Genomic DNA, 17,275 nt, shown 5'->3' with positions numbered 1-17,275 from the left:
AATAAAATAAGCAATTACTTTTGTGCTAAAGTAGAAATAAACAATATTTCATAAAAGTTCTGTAAATCTCCAAAATTTTGTTCTTCAATTTGCTCGTTTTAAATTTTAAATTTGTGTATTGTTTGTATAAAGGAGCAGATAGACAAACTAAGATGAATTAATAATAATAAACATCATAAATGGAAAAACTGAAGCAAAAAGTAAGTAACGAAAAAAGAAACAACACAGAATATTTAACAACACATAAACATGATAAACTTGTATTCACACAATGTAAACAAAACACATATAAACATATAAACACACATATGTGCCCCCACATACATTTGCTGAAACAAAAACATACATCTATACATGTACATGTATCTATATATATATCAATATTGCTGACTCCATCTTAACTGTACATGCAAGTCTCCAATTTTAGAGTTATCGAGAATCAAAAACAGGTACATGTACTATAACATTGATTGTCTTGTAATAGAATACTTTCAAGTTTGAAACGGATAGCGGGAATCATAAGTTTCCTGCCTGAATTTTTAAGCAGCACAGATTTACTACATTTACATGAACATGTACATGTACTTTTTCTTTATTTTGCATAAATATTGTAAGAAGAGTGCCAATTTTTAAGTATGAACATACCCAGATTTCACGAATCTGTATATCGAAGTTTATTTTTGCATACACATCAAAGTTGATCCGTAATTTTAATAATGAACTATCTAAAAGTACACTTGAACCCATGACCTGTCACCTTTAACCATGTTGAAGTTGTAGCTACATGTATTTGTACATGTACTAGTTGAAATGGGAATTATAAGGTTAAAAAAAAATTTAACTGCATTTATACATATACTTATAGTCGGAACTGTTTAACCTCTATTTGTTATTAATTACAATGTAATCCTGCTTGTGTACTGGTTATTTTGCTCACTATTTGGAAAGAGAAAAAGAATTATGTTTGGAAAAAGCCTGTCCGTTTCAAATAAAATGCATGCTAGTACGTTTATGCATACATATGAGGTTTATCTCTAACTGGATCATAATTCCATGTTATCAGACTAGTTTTATCAAAGTATCTAAACGGACCAAGAAAACACAAGTAATAGTGTTCGTTTTTACGTTTAGATGTTGCCGTGTAGAAAGATTAAGATTTTTCCTTATATTTCATAGAATACGCAATATTGGGTCCACTTTTGCATATCAGTGTAGTGCCATTTAAGTTTTTGAGTTAATAATCACAGTAAAAACCGATTAATTCTTACCAATAATCTTTATAGAGTGTATTTTAAATGTGTGTTTTGATAAAAAAAAAAATGAACACCGGAAATTTTGAAACGGATAGTAAAAGTATAGACAAACACGGAAATGACTTTTTATATTCCGTAAAACATACATTAAATTCAGATAATTCTGGCTACAATACAAATATTCATACTTTCCATTCTTGTGTTAAAACAATATTCAATAGGAAAAAACAAAAATACTATAGGAATAACAACAAAAAACTAGAACAACATTAAATAGCTTGAAATGAATGAACATCAAATATTAAATGGACGTTACGAATCTATTCTATGATTTGATTTTCTGCTTTATGTTGTCATAAATGTCAAAACGATGTCGTTCTCCATTATTGTCAGTGTCATATATATATGTGTCCGTTGAAGTACCACGCACTGGTAACATCCTCATGTAGGTATAACAGATTAAGAAGTTCTTGGTTTAATCTTGTGGCATCATCAGAAATCCGAACGTCCAGCTTCTCGTTAATTAGTTTTCTATATCGAAGTAAAGCAATTTTAGATTCCATGCGGAGAAATTTTACTAGAATTGGACTAGCTTTGCCCGGTTTTCCAGGAATCCTGTGTGCTGCTACAATTTCTGATGGGTCGATATTAACGTCCAGTTTACCTATCTCATTAAGAAAATTATGAGGCAATTTTTCCCCCCTTTTTTCTGGAAAGTCAAATATTTTAACGTTTTTCTTCCTTGAATATTGTTCATTCCAATTAGAAAATTGCATTGCATCAGTTGCACGCCTACCCGTATTTCCAATTTCTTCTTTCAGTAGTCTTTATGAAGGCTTGCTTTTTTTTCTAAAATGTTTGCATTGTCAAATTCTACGCTATCAATTCGTGCACTTAGCCTAGATACCTCTGATTTATAGTGTTGTTCTACTTTCTCTTGGTTAGTTTGAATTTCGACCATCATTTCTTTTTGTAATTCTTTTTTCATCTCTTTTTTCATTTGGGTAAGTAAGCTTGGAATCGGACTTCTCTTGCATTGAATTTTAATGTGCGTATTGTTATGCGTTTACTTTTCTACATTGGTTAGAGGTATAGGGGGAGGGTTGAGATCTCACAAACATGTTTAACCCCGCCGCATTTTTGCGCCTGTCCCAAGTCAGGAGCCTCTGGCCTTTGTTAGTCTTGTATTATTTTAATTTCAGTTTCTTGTGTACAATTTGGAAATTAGTATGGCGTTCATTATCACTGGACTAGTATATATTTGTTTAGGGGCCAGCTGAAAGACGACTCCGGGTGCGGGAATTTCTCGCTACATTGAAGACCTGTTGGTGACCTTCTGCTGTTGTTTTTTATTTGGTCGGGTTGTTGTCTTTTTGACATATTCCCCATTTCCATTCTCAATTTTATTGTTACAGTTTCTGTGACTATCAATTTAACATCTTCTTTTTTCAATATGTTTTTCATGGAATTTCTTATTTCATTTAATTCTGTTTCAATGCATAGACTGTGATCGCCATCGCTAGATAAACATGTATGCTGGCGTTTTGCAGATTTTGGTTTTGCGGGTGTTGAGTCACTAATTACAGAATCGTCATTTTCCTGTGCGGCAGAGAGTTTGCCAACATTAGCTGTCGATACAAAGCTTGTAATTTGCTGTTGTAGTGCCATAATCGTAGGACGGAAAATGTTAATGTATAAATACTATAATATACAATATAGATATCTTGCTTTGTTTTGTTTTTGTTTACAAAATTGACGATCTATTTTTGAACTGCTATATAGTGAGTTTTGTTTACTCAATTAAGTCACTACCAATGTCTATATTTAGAATGTGTTTTCTATTGTTCCAACTTCAGAAGGGTTTTAAAGTATCTTTCTTTGAAAAATTCACCAAAATTGTTATTCAGAAAGAATCAAATATTATTGCTAAAGTTTCCAAAATCCAAGAAAAATCATTTACATAACTGTAAGACTTCAAACTAGCACAAAAACATCGGAGCGTCACTACCCTCGACTGACCATAGGCGCCATATTTTTCACCGTCAAACTTACGAAGGGATGATTTCAACTTTACCATTTGGAACTCTTGGTTTAATAGCTTCCTGGTGAGTAGCAACCCTCTATCAAGAAAATCATGATAGGAAATGCAAGCACGGGAATATCGTATCAATAGGGAGATATATACCCCGTATGCAGGTGCTGCTGGAATGATGTTACTTAGAAATGGAAAGTTCACAATTGGAAAGCCGAAATCATCTCTTTTGTCGTAAAGTTTTGTTTTCAACCGACCCTCATTGTCAATTGCTAGATGTAAGTCAAGATATGTGGCCGACTTAACAGTATCTGTAGTATCCTTTATCTCTAGAACGATGGGACAGATGCGTTCCACACATTCACCAAATTTTGTTTGGAAAAATTATTTAGTGAAAGAACATCATCTTTATAGCGGAAAGTATAGTTGAAGGATATCGCTTACTTCTTATCTTTCTTCCTAAGAAGTTCCTGCATAAAGTCAGCTTCATAATAATAAAGGAACAAGTCGGCAAGAAGGGAGGCACAATTTGTTCCCATTGGCATGTCGACAGTCTGTCGAAAAACAGGTCCTCCGAACGTAACAAATATGTTTTCAATCAAGACATCAAGCATCTTGATAATGTCAGTTTTTAGAGAATTTTTTGTTTGAATCAGAATTATCCTTTACAAAGTAGGATTTATCCCTCCCTTAGACAAGATACTTGTATCTTTGTTGGCCATTCATTCTTATGAAACAAAGCAATACCAACTCTTTCAATTTGTCTTTTAGTTTGGAATGTCGAATACTTGTGTAAAGTGTAGAAAAGTCAAATGTTTTAATACTATTACAAGATAAAAGAGAGTTAGATTGTATGTACTTTAAAAGATCTTTGGAATTTTTAAGTATCCACATCTGATTCACGCCACCTATAGAATAGGCAGTGACACAATAACTTTGAAGCCCTTTTTGCTGATAAAATGGATGTTAATAATTTAGAAAGAGGTTTCGTGGAACACTTGGAAGACCTATTAATATACCGCTGTTTGTAAGGACACTTGTGTAGTTTAGGTATCCAATGCAGTGACGGAAGATCCAGTTCTTCGTGTTTGGTTGAAATTCCAAAGGAACATAGAACAGACCTATGATTATCCAGGATTTCCTCTTTGGTAAGTGTCGTGAGGGTATATCTTGAGTTTCCTAGTGAATTGTCAATACCTAATTCGTTTATCAAGCAGTTAATGTAATGAGTTTTACACACAAAAACGATGTTGTAAGAACAAAGGGGAGTATGACTTGTTATATATCGGATAAGGAAAGACAGTACCATTCTGAAAGAGTGAAAAAAAATTAATGAAATAATAGATTAGGCATTTGTCATCTGATTATACAAAATATCTTCAGTTGTGGTCTGATTTCCAAGAAATAAGATTTATTTTTCAATTTGACTTCTTTCATAGTTTGATCTGTAGAAACACTATTTTTTTTTAAATTAAGGCAGTATGACCTTAATATGTCGATGTAGAATAAGTTATAGATGTATTTGTTAACATCATTATTTGGCTACTGTAAAAATAAAATCTGATATTTACTGTAAAAATATCAAAGTAAAAAAATTAAAAGTGCAATAATGAACAACGTACATAAAAAAAAATGCCCTTAACGATACATATTTGCATTAAAAAAAAAAGTTCAAAACTGATTTGTGATCTTTTTGTAGGTTGTTGCTTGTAGTCAAACCGAAACAATGTGCAATGATAGTCTGATTTTCAGTTTATCTGCAAGTATTAACGTTTTTGAGCTTAATAACCATCAGGGACCTAAAGGGAATAGCCAAATTCATCCAAAATCTACTTTGTTTGAGGGAGTTGGAACCTTTGTTGTTTAGTAATTTCCTGATTTAGGAAATTTTTAGACAAATATGAAATAAATCATTTCAGTATGAAGGAAATGACTACTTAGCTTGCAGGTCTTTCAGTACATCAAAAGATAAAAGTGTTAATCAAATTTTGATTAAATCCAGGAACTATTTACGGACGATAATAACGTTATTAATTTCGGCTAGTAATCATTAAATATATAAATGCCATATGAAAACGAATTATACTAGTCATTTCTCATTGTAGGTGCAATACCACCATTGATTTCCCCTATTAGTCTTTGTGAAATTTGCACTTTTCAAAACATTGTGCAGAATTTATCTTTGTTTCAAATAAAGAAATACTTGGCATGAGTAAAGTTTTATCCTGTCCAGTACTATAGACAAAATTTAACATAACATTTCATTACATATAAGAAAATAATCATCACTCGAAGTTAAGCAATCAAATTTCTCCCCTTATCTAACCTGTGTACAAAATTTATTAACCATGTAAACTCAAGTTATACAAAATACTCTATAGAAACCCCAAATAAAAAAAAATGGTGCTTTGGAATACCCAAGACAAATGTTTATGACACAGAAATGTTTCACTGCAATAAAATGTAGGATTAAATACCTTCAACTGTCAAATTCAATGCAATATTTTGTTCGACCTATTTTCGTATACAACCGGATGTGACGTACCATGATTTGGTGGTATTACATCTGTAGACATTGTAGACATGGAACGTCGTCAATAACTAGTTATCAGTATTATAACATTTATCACTTAGTTTACAATTTATAATGGATACATTATTAGCATAATATGTATATTTAAACAAATAAAGTGTCATAGTGCAATATTAATAGTTACAAATGTTAACCATTTGTGTGATGTGTTTGAGCTTTTGATTTTGCCTTTTTATAAAGGAATTTCCATTTTAATTTTCCTTGGAGTCTAGTATTTTTTGTTACCTTACCTTTTTTGACAGAAAGCTTCAAGTAAGAGCTCAAACATTTTAATAAAAGGTACTTATTCGTTGGAATTCGGAATTACTGTTTAAATAAATTTTAAAATATCAATTTCAAAATAAAATCTTATATTAAGTACGGATGACATTAACAAATCTAAAAAATAATGAGTAAAGGTTTAAAAAGTTTACACTTCGCGAGTGATGTAGGTTACAATATTTTTAACTATAGATCTTTATCGATACGTTTAATGCTGTTTTAATTCGGTCAAGGGAAATATTAAATCCAATCTTAAAAAAATGTTAATCCCGTCAATGTGTTTGTATTGTCTTTCATTTTTTGTTTGTGTGTTTTATATATGCGACTTTTTGTATTCCTTTGGTTCTTATAACGTGACTCTGTATTTTAAAGATCCCGTTGGTATGATATTGTTCTATTTTATGCCATTATGATATATTTCTATTATATTTCTATTATGAATTAAAAAGACGTGGAACCACAAACGTCAAAATTATTCAATCGAGTAGTGGAATGAACTATTTGTGGATTCTTATAAATCTATATAACTTTTGAACTATTTTAAATCTCGGTCTATTTCTGAAATTAATTCTAACATACTTTTGATTTTTTATCCCTGTGTGCTGACATTGCCTATGTGAAATTTTAAAATTGTTTGTATATACATTGAACGACAAATATATGTGACGTTTAAAATTTTCGGACGTCAGACACGCGAATTAATGAATGTGTTTGTAGATAGATGTGTTCCCTTCCAGTCTGAGGGAGTTGGAACTTTTGTTGTTTAGTAATTTCCTGATTTAGGAAATTTTTAGACAAATATGAAATAAATCATGTCAGTATAAAGGAAATGACTACTAAGCTTGCAGGTCTTTCAGTACATCAAAAGATAAAAGTGTTAATCAAATTTTGATTAAATCCAGGAACTATTTACGGACGATAATAACGTTATTAATTTCGGCTAGTAATCATTAAATATATAAATGCCATATGAAAACGAATTCTACTAGTCATTTCTCATTGTAGGTGCAATACCACCATTGATTTCCCCCTATTAGTTTTTGTGAAATTTGCACTTTTCAAAACATTGTGCAGAATTTATCTTTGTTTCAAATAAAGAAATACTTGGCATGAGTAAAGTTTTATCCTGTCCAGTACTATAGTCAAAATTTAACATAACATTTCATTACATATAAGAAAATAATCATCACTCGAAGTTAAGCAATCAAATTTCTCCCCTTATCTAACCTGTGTACAAAATTTATTAACCATGTAAACTCAAGTTATACAAAATATTCTATAGAAACCCCAAATAAAAAAAAATGGTGCTTTGGAATACCCAAGACAAATGTTTATGACACAGAATCGTTTCACTGCAATAAAATGTAGGATTAAATACCTTCAACTGTCAAATTCAAGGCAATATTTAGTTCGACCTATTTTCGTATACAACCGGATGTGACGTACCATGATTTGGTGGTATTACATCTGTAGACATTGTAGACATGGAACGTCGTCAATAACTAGTTATCAGTATTAAAACATTTATCACTTAGTTTACAATTTATAATTGATACATTATTAGCATAATATGTATATTTAAACAAATAAAGTGTCATAGTGCAATATTAATAGTTACAAATGTTAACCATTTGTGTGATGTGTTTGAGCTTTTGATTTTGCCTTTTTATAAAGAAATTTCCATTTTAATTTTCCTTGGAGTCTAGTATTTTTTGTTACCTTACCTTTTTTGACAGAAAGCTACAAGTAAGAGCTCAAACATTTTAATAAAAGGTACGTATTCATTGGAATTCGGAATTACTGTTTAAATAAATTTTAAAATATCAAATTCAAAAACAAATCTTCGAATAAGTACTGATGACATTAACAAATCTAAAAAATAATGAGTAAAGGTTTAAAAAGTTTACACTTCGCGAGTGATATAGGTTACAATATTTTTAACTATAGGTCTTTATCGATACGTTTAATGCTGTTTTAATTCGGTCAAGGGAAATATTAAATCCAATCTTAAAAAAATGTTAATCCCGTCAATGTGTTTGTATTGTCTTTCATTTTTTGTTTGTGTGTTTTTTATATGCGACTTTTTGTATTCCTTTGGTTCTTATAACGTGACTCTGTATTTTAAAGATCCCGTTGGTATGATATTGTTCTATTTTATGCCATTATGATATATTTCTATTATATTTCTATTATGAATTACAAAATACGTTGAACCACAAACACCAAAATTATTCAATCGCGTAGTGGAATGAACTATTTGTGGATTCTTATAAATCTATATAACTTTTGGACTATTTTAAATCTCGGTCTATTTCTGAAATTAATTCAAACATACTTTTGATTTTTTATCCCTGTGTGCTGACATTGCCTATGTAAAATTTTAAAATTGTTTGTATATACATTGAACGACAAATATATGTGATGTATAAAATTTTCGGACGTCAGACACGCGAATCAATGAATGTGTTTGTAGATAGATGTGTTTGTGTTCTGTTAAATTGTTCCATGAATGTGTTTGTAGATAGATGTGTTTGTGTTCTGTTAAATTGTTCCCTTTAAAATTGTTACACGATGAAGACTGCTGTACCCAAATTTTGACTATTTTATTTGTTATGTCTGTTTTGTTCACGCATCATTGTAAATATAACGGAATTTGATGGGAATGTCATCAAAGTGAGAGGGTTAGCGCTATAAAACCAGGTTCAATCCACCATTTTCTACATTTGAAAACGCCTGTACCAAGTCAGGAATATGACAGTTCAAGTCCATTCGTTTTTTATGTGTTTTGTTATTTGATTTTGCCATGTGATTATGGACTTTCCGATTAGATTTTCCTCTAAGTTCAGTATTTTTGTTATTTTACTTTTAACTGTTTACTAAAATAGAGATAGGAAATGGGGAATATGTCAAAGCGACAACAACCCGACTATAGAGCAGACAAGAGCCGAAGGCCACCAATGGGTCTTCAATGTAGCGAGAAACTCCCGCACCCGGATGCGTCCTTCAGCTGGCCCCTGAAATATGTATACTAGTTCAGTGATTATGGACGTTATACTAAACTCCGAATTATACACAAGAAACTAAAATTAAAAATCATACAGGACTAACAAAGGCAAAATTGCGGCGGGGTTAATCATGTTTATGATATCTCAAACCTCCCCCTATACCTCTAGCCTATGTCGAAAAGTAAACGCATAACAATACGCACATAAAAATTCAGTTCAAGAGAAGTCTGAGTCCGATGTCAGAAGATGTAACAAAAGAAAATAAACAAAATGACAATAATACATAAATAACAACAGACTTCTAGCAGTCAACTGACATGCCAGCTCCAGACCCCAATTAAACTGATTGAAAGATTATGTCTTCACCATATGAATATCAGGTACAATCCCTCCCGTTAGGGGTTTAGTATCATACTATCATAAAATATATGAGAAGAACATAACCCGTGTCATGCCAACAACTGTTTTTTTTTAAATAAATGTGTTTAGTTCCGATGCAAAGACTCTATAAGTGAATCAATATTAAAGCCAAAATATGCATTCTTTAATGACTTGACAACTATATCCCTTCTTAATAAGTCTGTTTAAAGGTTTTGCAAGCTTATGAGGTGAATACTGAAATTTTTGTGCTTTATAAAGAATATTACCATAAAAGATAGGATGTAAAATACCTGAACGTATAAGATGTCTACATGTTGAGTTATATTTACGAATTATTTCCTTACACCGATAATAAAATTTAGTAAATGTTTTGACTAGTTTGTGATATTGAAAACACTGATGTAATAATTTTTTAGTAATACATTAATTTCTCTCGCTAAATTCTAATACGTTGTTTCATACACGAGCGAATCGTACAAGTAACACCATAAGATGGTGACAAGGGAACTGGACATTTTTTATGTAGCAGCTTGTGTCACACTAATAAATCTTGTCTCATTTTCAATTAATAAAAATTACAACAAAAAGGCAGCATTTGTTTTAATGTATTGTGTCTTTATGCAGCTGTTTCCGGTACAATATGATAAAAGCATTTAACGTACTAATGACAATACAATCAGTAAGTATGTAGGTGCGCACTGAGATGTGTTGGTCAACAAGCTGGATTTCGATAGTGACATTGTGGCACTTACTTGTTGATAACTAAGCTGAAGACTACTCTAAAAAATTAATTATGTTTTTTTCTCCGCTATGCATGCAGCAGTATTGAATCAGACAATAGGTTGTCTGTCACAGTGTAATGGGTTTGGAATTTGATAAATATGTTTTTAGGTGGACTGTTACTTCAGAGTGCAAGTGCGATATGATATAAACCGGATTTAGCGTGTAGGTTTATAATACTAACCAGGGTGTGTCACATTCCATCGAATATAACTTCATTTCCTCCTGAAATAGCTTAGTCTGATCTTTTTATTACCGAACGTGACTTATTCCAGAATGTGACTGTTTTTCTGAGTGTGAATTCGTATTGCTTTAAGACGTGGCACGGTACTTATCCATCACAAACTAATTTGTTGGGTTTTGATGTTGTGTTTGTTGTTGTCATCAGATTTTTTTCAAATGTTTTAACGTTTGTAGTTGTAAATCGTATTTTTTCTGTTGTATTTAGGGATAACTACTCATCCAGTTCACATGGTAGATTTAATTTTGGATCAACGAAACTTACACTATATTATATATTTGGTTTGCAGTTTGATCAGAAAAAACAACCACAAAGCTAGATAATACAATTAATTATCTAATTACTACTTCAATTAAATATAAATTAGTATTATAATTTTCACTGTTATTAATATAAGTAAGATGAGTCATACAAATCTAATCTTGAATTTTCCTCCAAATTCTCTTAATTTTCGCAATACGTTTTAGAAATTTATATATGACGTCACTTTGGGCGTTGCATTGACTATGGCTTTCAAACTTTTTACATCTGAGCATAGTTTTGTGTGGACGTAGCGCGCGTCTGGTGTATAAAACTATTTTGTAACCTGTTACCTTTGGATGGCTATTATTCGTTTGTTTCTCTGTCTTATATTTTCTCCCATTTATCTGTTTATTTATTGTAAGCCTGTCGTGTAATGTTGTAATTTTAATGTTATAATTAACACTGCCATTAAAGCGGAAGGTTTGGCATGCCCCAAAACCAGGTTCAACCCACCATTTTTTCATAAAATGCCCTGTACCAAGTCAGGAAAATGGCCATTGTTACATTACAGTTCGTATCTTTGAGTGTTACGTTTCGGTGTTGTGTCTCTGTTGTGTCGTAGTTCTCTTATATTTGATACGTTTCCCTCAGTTTTAGTTTGTAACCCGGATTTGCTTTTATTCTCTATCGAATATTGAATTTTGAACAGCGGTATACTACTGTTGCCTTTATTTAGCAATTATTCAGCTGGCGTTTGACAACCGTCAAGAATATGTTATTCTGATGTCGAAACAGTTTTACAGAAATTTAAACCATAAACTTAAGTGTCTGTTTTTTGTAGGGATGTAAATTACCCTTCTACATCTGTATGTGTTTATATTTAGTATCATATTTAGTTTTCGTTCATTGTTTTCTACATAAATCAAGCCGTTAGTTTAATCTTTGAAATGATTTACATTTGTCATTTAGGGATACAAGACCGATGTAAAAAGTGGTTAAACATTATATTCAACATTTATTTTTTTTTATTTATTTTTTTTGGTTGCATTTATTTCCAAAATCTTTTTTTTTCAACATTTGTTTTCAACATTCAACTTTCGTTTTCAACATTCGATTTTCAATATTCAACTTTCGATTTCAACATTCGATTTTCAATATTTACATTCGTTTTCTACATTCGACATTCGTTTTCAACATTAAAAATTCGTTTACAGCATTCGATTTTTAGTTTTAACATTCGTTTTCATTTAATGATTGTGTCCTATTCCCATTTTAATGGCATTTTGACTGACTGTAAATGCGCTTCGCGAGTTATGCATGAATAGTAGACGACACCTGTTGTTCCTTTGTTTTACTCATATTGCTGATGTGTTTCCGTCGGGTTTAGTATGGGACCCGAATTTTTTTCTCTTAATCGATCTTTTGAGCAGCAGTTTACTACTGTTCAAGTTGTCTTTATTTACCCTGCACTTGGAATCACTGCTTTTAGGTTGCACTACTGTTAATAAAGACAATACAGTTTCCAATAGGAACTCATCTTAGGCAGAGACTCTGACACATTAGCAATGAAGTTAAATAATATGTTCTAGAATTGGAATTTCATATGCATTACTATTTCTTGAATGGTGAAAACATGGGGTGTGTGGCATATTTTCAACATGTTTATGCCTCGAACTTTTAAGTTTTATATAAAAAAAGAAGATGTGGTATGATTGCCAATGAGACAACTATCCATAAAAGACCAAACTGACACAGATATTAACAACTATAGGTCACCGTACGGCCTTCAACAATGAGAAAAGCCCATACCGCATAGTCAGCTATAAAAGGCCCCGATTAGACAATGTAAAACAATTCAAACGAGAAAACTAACGGCCTTATTTATGTAAAAAAAAATATGAACGAAAAACAAATATGTAACACATAAACAAACGATAACCACTGAATTACAGGCTCCTGACTTGGGACAGGCACATACATAAAAAATGTGGCGGGGTTAAACATGCTATCGGGATCCCAACCCTCCCCCTAACCTGGGACAGTGGTATAACAGTACAACATAAGAACGAACTATAAAAATCAGTTGAAAAAGGCTTAACTCATCAGATGGACAAAAATACAAGTGGACGTGGCCCGGTACTTATACATCCCGACACAAAAGACTTATTTTTAAGTTTTGTACTAGCCCTTCCTTCACTCTGGATCCATGTTGAATATTAAAGATATGAAACAGAGAGATTGTATCTTGGAACAAAAAGGTTAACAAAACAAAACATCTGTGAGTATTGTGTATCTCCCCAAAAAGAGGCGTGGTTTTTAAAACATTTTTATTTACAAAGTGCAACTTGTAGAGTTTATACGTTTCCCTCAGTTTATGTATTTTATCTCGATTTATATCGTCTGCACGGTTTTTCGAGATTCGACCATCGCGAAACTCTCGACGCCTTTATATTTAGTGTACGTTCAAACGATTTAGGGACGTATTAAGGCAACAGTAGTATACCGCTGTTCGAAATTCATAAATCGATAGAGGAAAAACGAATCCGGGTTACAAACTAAAATTGAGGGAAACGTTTCAAATATACGACAACTACGACACAACATTAAAATGTAACACACACAGAAACGAACTATAATATAACAATGGCCATTTTCCTGACTTGGTACAGGGAATTTAAGGAAAAGAATGGTGGGCTGAACCTGTTTTTGTGGCATGCCAAACCTCCTGCTTTAATGGCAATGTTAATTATAACATTAAAATAAATGACAACAAAACATAACAAGAACAATACAAATAAATGGGAGAAAATATAGGACAGAGAAACAAACGAATAATAGCCAACGAAAGGTACCAGGTTAAAATTTTATTACGCCAGACGTGCACCACGTCCACACAAGACTAACCAGCAACGCTGAGATGAAAAAAGTTTGAAAGCCAAAACAAGTACAAAGTTGAATATTACCGGGGACCAAAAGTTCTTAAAAGTTGTGACCAATACGGCCAGGGTAATATGCCTCGGACAAGAACATCCTTATTATTTAGAATAATTCATACTTTTGCAAACAGAAAACTTGATGATAAAAATAAAGAGCTGATAAATATAATTTGTATCCAATTAACTTTCACTGAATGGGGTAAGTCTAATCGGATGGACTCTTTGCATGTGGTTTTCGGATATTTAGGCTATGTACAACATTCGCATGATGCCGGACGTTTTACATCTTTATATTAGTATTAAATTTACGTTCAACATACTTATATCGCGTAATAGAAACATCTTTCTATCAGGACAAGACATTCTCAATTTTGAAAATGGTAGAAATTCTTGAATATTTTCTTTACCTTAATTTCTGGTTTCACCTTTCAATCTATTACCAGTTTACATTTTCCGAAATAACTTAACGCATTTCGTAATGAAAGCAACTCCGGGTAAACGTGTTCATCATGACACAAATTCGTCTATAGGTGACAAATTTCGCGCTATACCAAATGAACAATTTATGTCGTCAAGTTTGTTTTGGCAAAAGTGCAAAACATCATCCGATATAAGTTCATATAATCATCTAATTAAACAATCTGGTAGTTAAAATGTCAATGATATTTTCAGTTCGTTTTTTGTGTTCAGTTCAATTTATAATGTTGTAGTGTGTGATTTCAATGTTCTGACAGTCCAAATGACGTGGAGATATGGCAACCAAACTCAGTATGTCTATATCAATTATATTGTGTACAGCTGATAAATGTATATCTGGATACCAACCAAGTGTAAGATTTTTCATAGGTATATATTATTCAAAACTTTTGAATTTGAATGCTGAGGTCTTTCGCCTTTAGCAGAAAATCCTTATGATTTTACAAACAGCAAATTCATCATTTTGACCATATCAATGACAATACATGGCAGAAGTGCTCTCATGATTAAACAAGTTAAAACTACTAAGTTTTAGTAATTTCGTAATCTCTGCTTTTTTATCCAAACCATGACACATGTGATCAAAACAGTGTCATTATCTCAAGCTCTTTTTGTATGCTTATTAATAATAAAAAAAAACCAATCGTTTCGAGGAGTGTTCAAACCAAACAATGACTAACTGTGTCAAAGCACGATAAAAACACTGTAATAAATGTACTTGATATGACGATGTTATTTAACATGAATTGAAATATAACAAAAAAAACGTTAACTTGTGTAATAATTTGTTTTTATTTTACTTTATTTATTCCAAAATTGCGTAAACGACCTTCGAAAATCAAAAACATATTGCCTGTTATTTGACACGGATCCTTTGAGAAGCTAATGTTTGTCTCATCTTGGCATTCTATTGTTTTGAATAATTAAGAATAACAAACGAAGAAATGCTTCTTTAGGCCTGTACAGGACTATTGTGTCGGTTGCTTCCTCTTATATTTAAGTATGAATTCACATTACTATAAGACGTGTCACGGTACTTTTCTATCCCAAATTCATGTGTTTAGTTTTGTGATATTATATTTGTTATTCTCATCGGATTTTGTCCAATGCTTAGTTAGTTTCTGTGTGTGTTACATTTTAATGATGTGTCGTTGTTCTCCTCTTATATTTAATGCGTTTCTCTCAGTTTTAGTTTGTAACTCGGATTTGTTTTTTTCTATCGTTTTATTAGTTTTGAACAGCGGTATACTACTGTTGCCTTTATTTACATTCACTTTTCTTTAAAAATTTTATTTCACTTCAATCTTTAAAATGAGTTGTTTAATTGTATTGAAAAGTACAGATGAAATGCATTAAAAAAAATGAAATTTGTTTTAAACTAAAAAAGTTTATCCGTGAGAAAACATGTGCTTTTCCTAACCTCGGTTTCACTATTAATTGAATAATTAAAAGAAAATTGTTGTGTCTTTCATGAACTGTTTTAAATATTTTAGTAAATTCGTTTCGAAAACAAAACACATTAATTATTTTCATTTCCCCAGTATGTATATTATTGTATATGGCGGCTTTTTCTTCAAAGTTATTGGTTTTTTTTTTGGTTTTTTTAACATCTCACAGTGGTATACTATTGTTGCTTTTATTTATTCACCCCTTATTTTATTGGTTTTGTATTATAGATCAAATTTATTCGTTCTTTGTATCTTGACTAGTGTAAATATGTCTTTTGATTGGGTTCAGCCATTTCAATAGATATTCTATAGTGTGTCTTTCAATGTTGTGATGTTACACTATTGTTTCACATAATGGTAAAGGTTGTTTCCTAGTAAAACATTAAAACCCGTTGCATTTGATTGCACCTGTCGTAATCATATATTTGATGTTCAGTAGTTGTCGTTTTTAATGTGGTTTATAAGTGTTTCTCGTTTCTCGTTTTTCATATATACGTTGGCTTTCCTGTTTCAATTTTTGAGGCCCTTTATAGCTTAAATGTCAGTCAAGGCTCCGTGTTAAAGACCGTATTTTGACCTATAATGGTTAACTTTTACAAATTGGGACTTGTACGGGGAGTTGTCTAATTGGCACTCATACCACATCTTCTTATATCTATTAACAAGACGTTAAAATACTAAATCCCTGGGATGTTTTTTAGTTGATTTTAGCCTCAAATGCGCGAATGTTTTTTTATTAAATGATTTTGACTTTTAACTACCTTTCAATAACTGCAAGTTCTCTCAAATCGTACTTCCATGTTAATTTGACCTGTTGATATTCTTAGGTCTTTCCACCTTCCGTTGAAAGACTTATAGGTTTTCTTCTGATTATTTTTTTTTTCTTCCGCCTAATTTTTTTCTTGCGTTGTAAAAATGTTTCAAAAGATGTCGCTTACTTTTTTTGTATATGATATCATACAGTCTATACGCTTTTTAAACTGACACTGTTTGACTGAACACTTTTCTTTGTAAGAGTTATCTCCCCAAACACTGTTTTTCTTGTTATGAGATCCCCTCCGCAACCGTAAAAGAAAGCAACAAATTTATTTTTCCAAATTGCTCGTTATATCCTCAGGATGTTAGGTTTTATTTTGACCGAAGCATTACGGAGACTCCATATGAGAGTTATTTCCCCTTTTGTATTTGATATAAGTGAAATGTATTTTCAACTAAAAAAACAAGTGATAGAGGCCTAGCGTCTTATGATTTGCGGTCCTTGGTCTAAAAAAATGAAAATGAGGTCAAGGTCAAAGGTCAAGGTCATGTTGAACATTTTGGCTTGTAATCTCTTATTATCAGAAATCATATAAGATATCGTCAAAATATTTTCACACATTTGTGAGTTGCGACATGTCGTAACACGTAAATTTTAGTTAAAAGGGTACGTAAACATTTGATGCGAGTTTTACATCACTGGACATCGAATACTTCTACTTGATTACCACACATCATTATAATCTTATAACCTATGCTTATAACAGACATACACCTTTCTAATAAGAAAGGTCAAATCAGGTGACGATGAAAATAACTACAAAATAAATGTATAATTTACGCAATATATTTGTTTTTAAAAAAAAGTC

Source organism: Mytilus edulis, chromosome 1, assembly GCF_963676685.1.
Source record: "Mytilus edulis chromosome 1, xbMytEdul2.2, whole genome shotgun sequence".
NCBI lineage: Eukaryota > Metazoa > Mollusca > Bivalvia > Mytilida > Mytilidae > Mytilus > Mytilus edulis.
Note: the sequence above shows the minus strand (reverse complement) of the source record.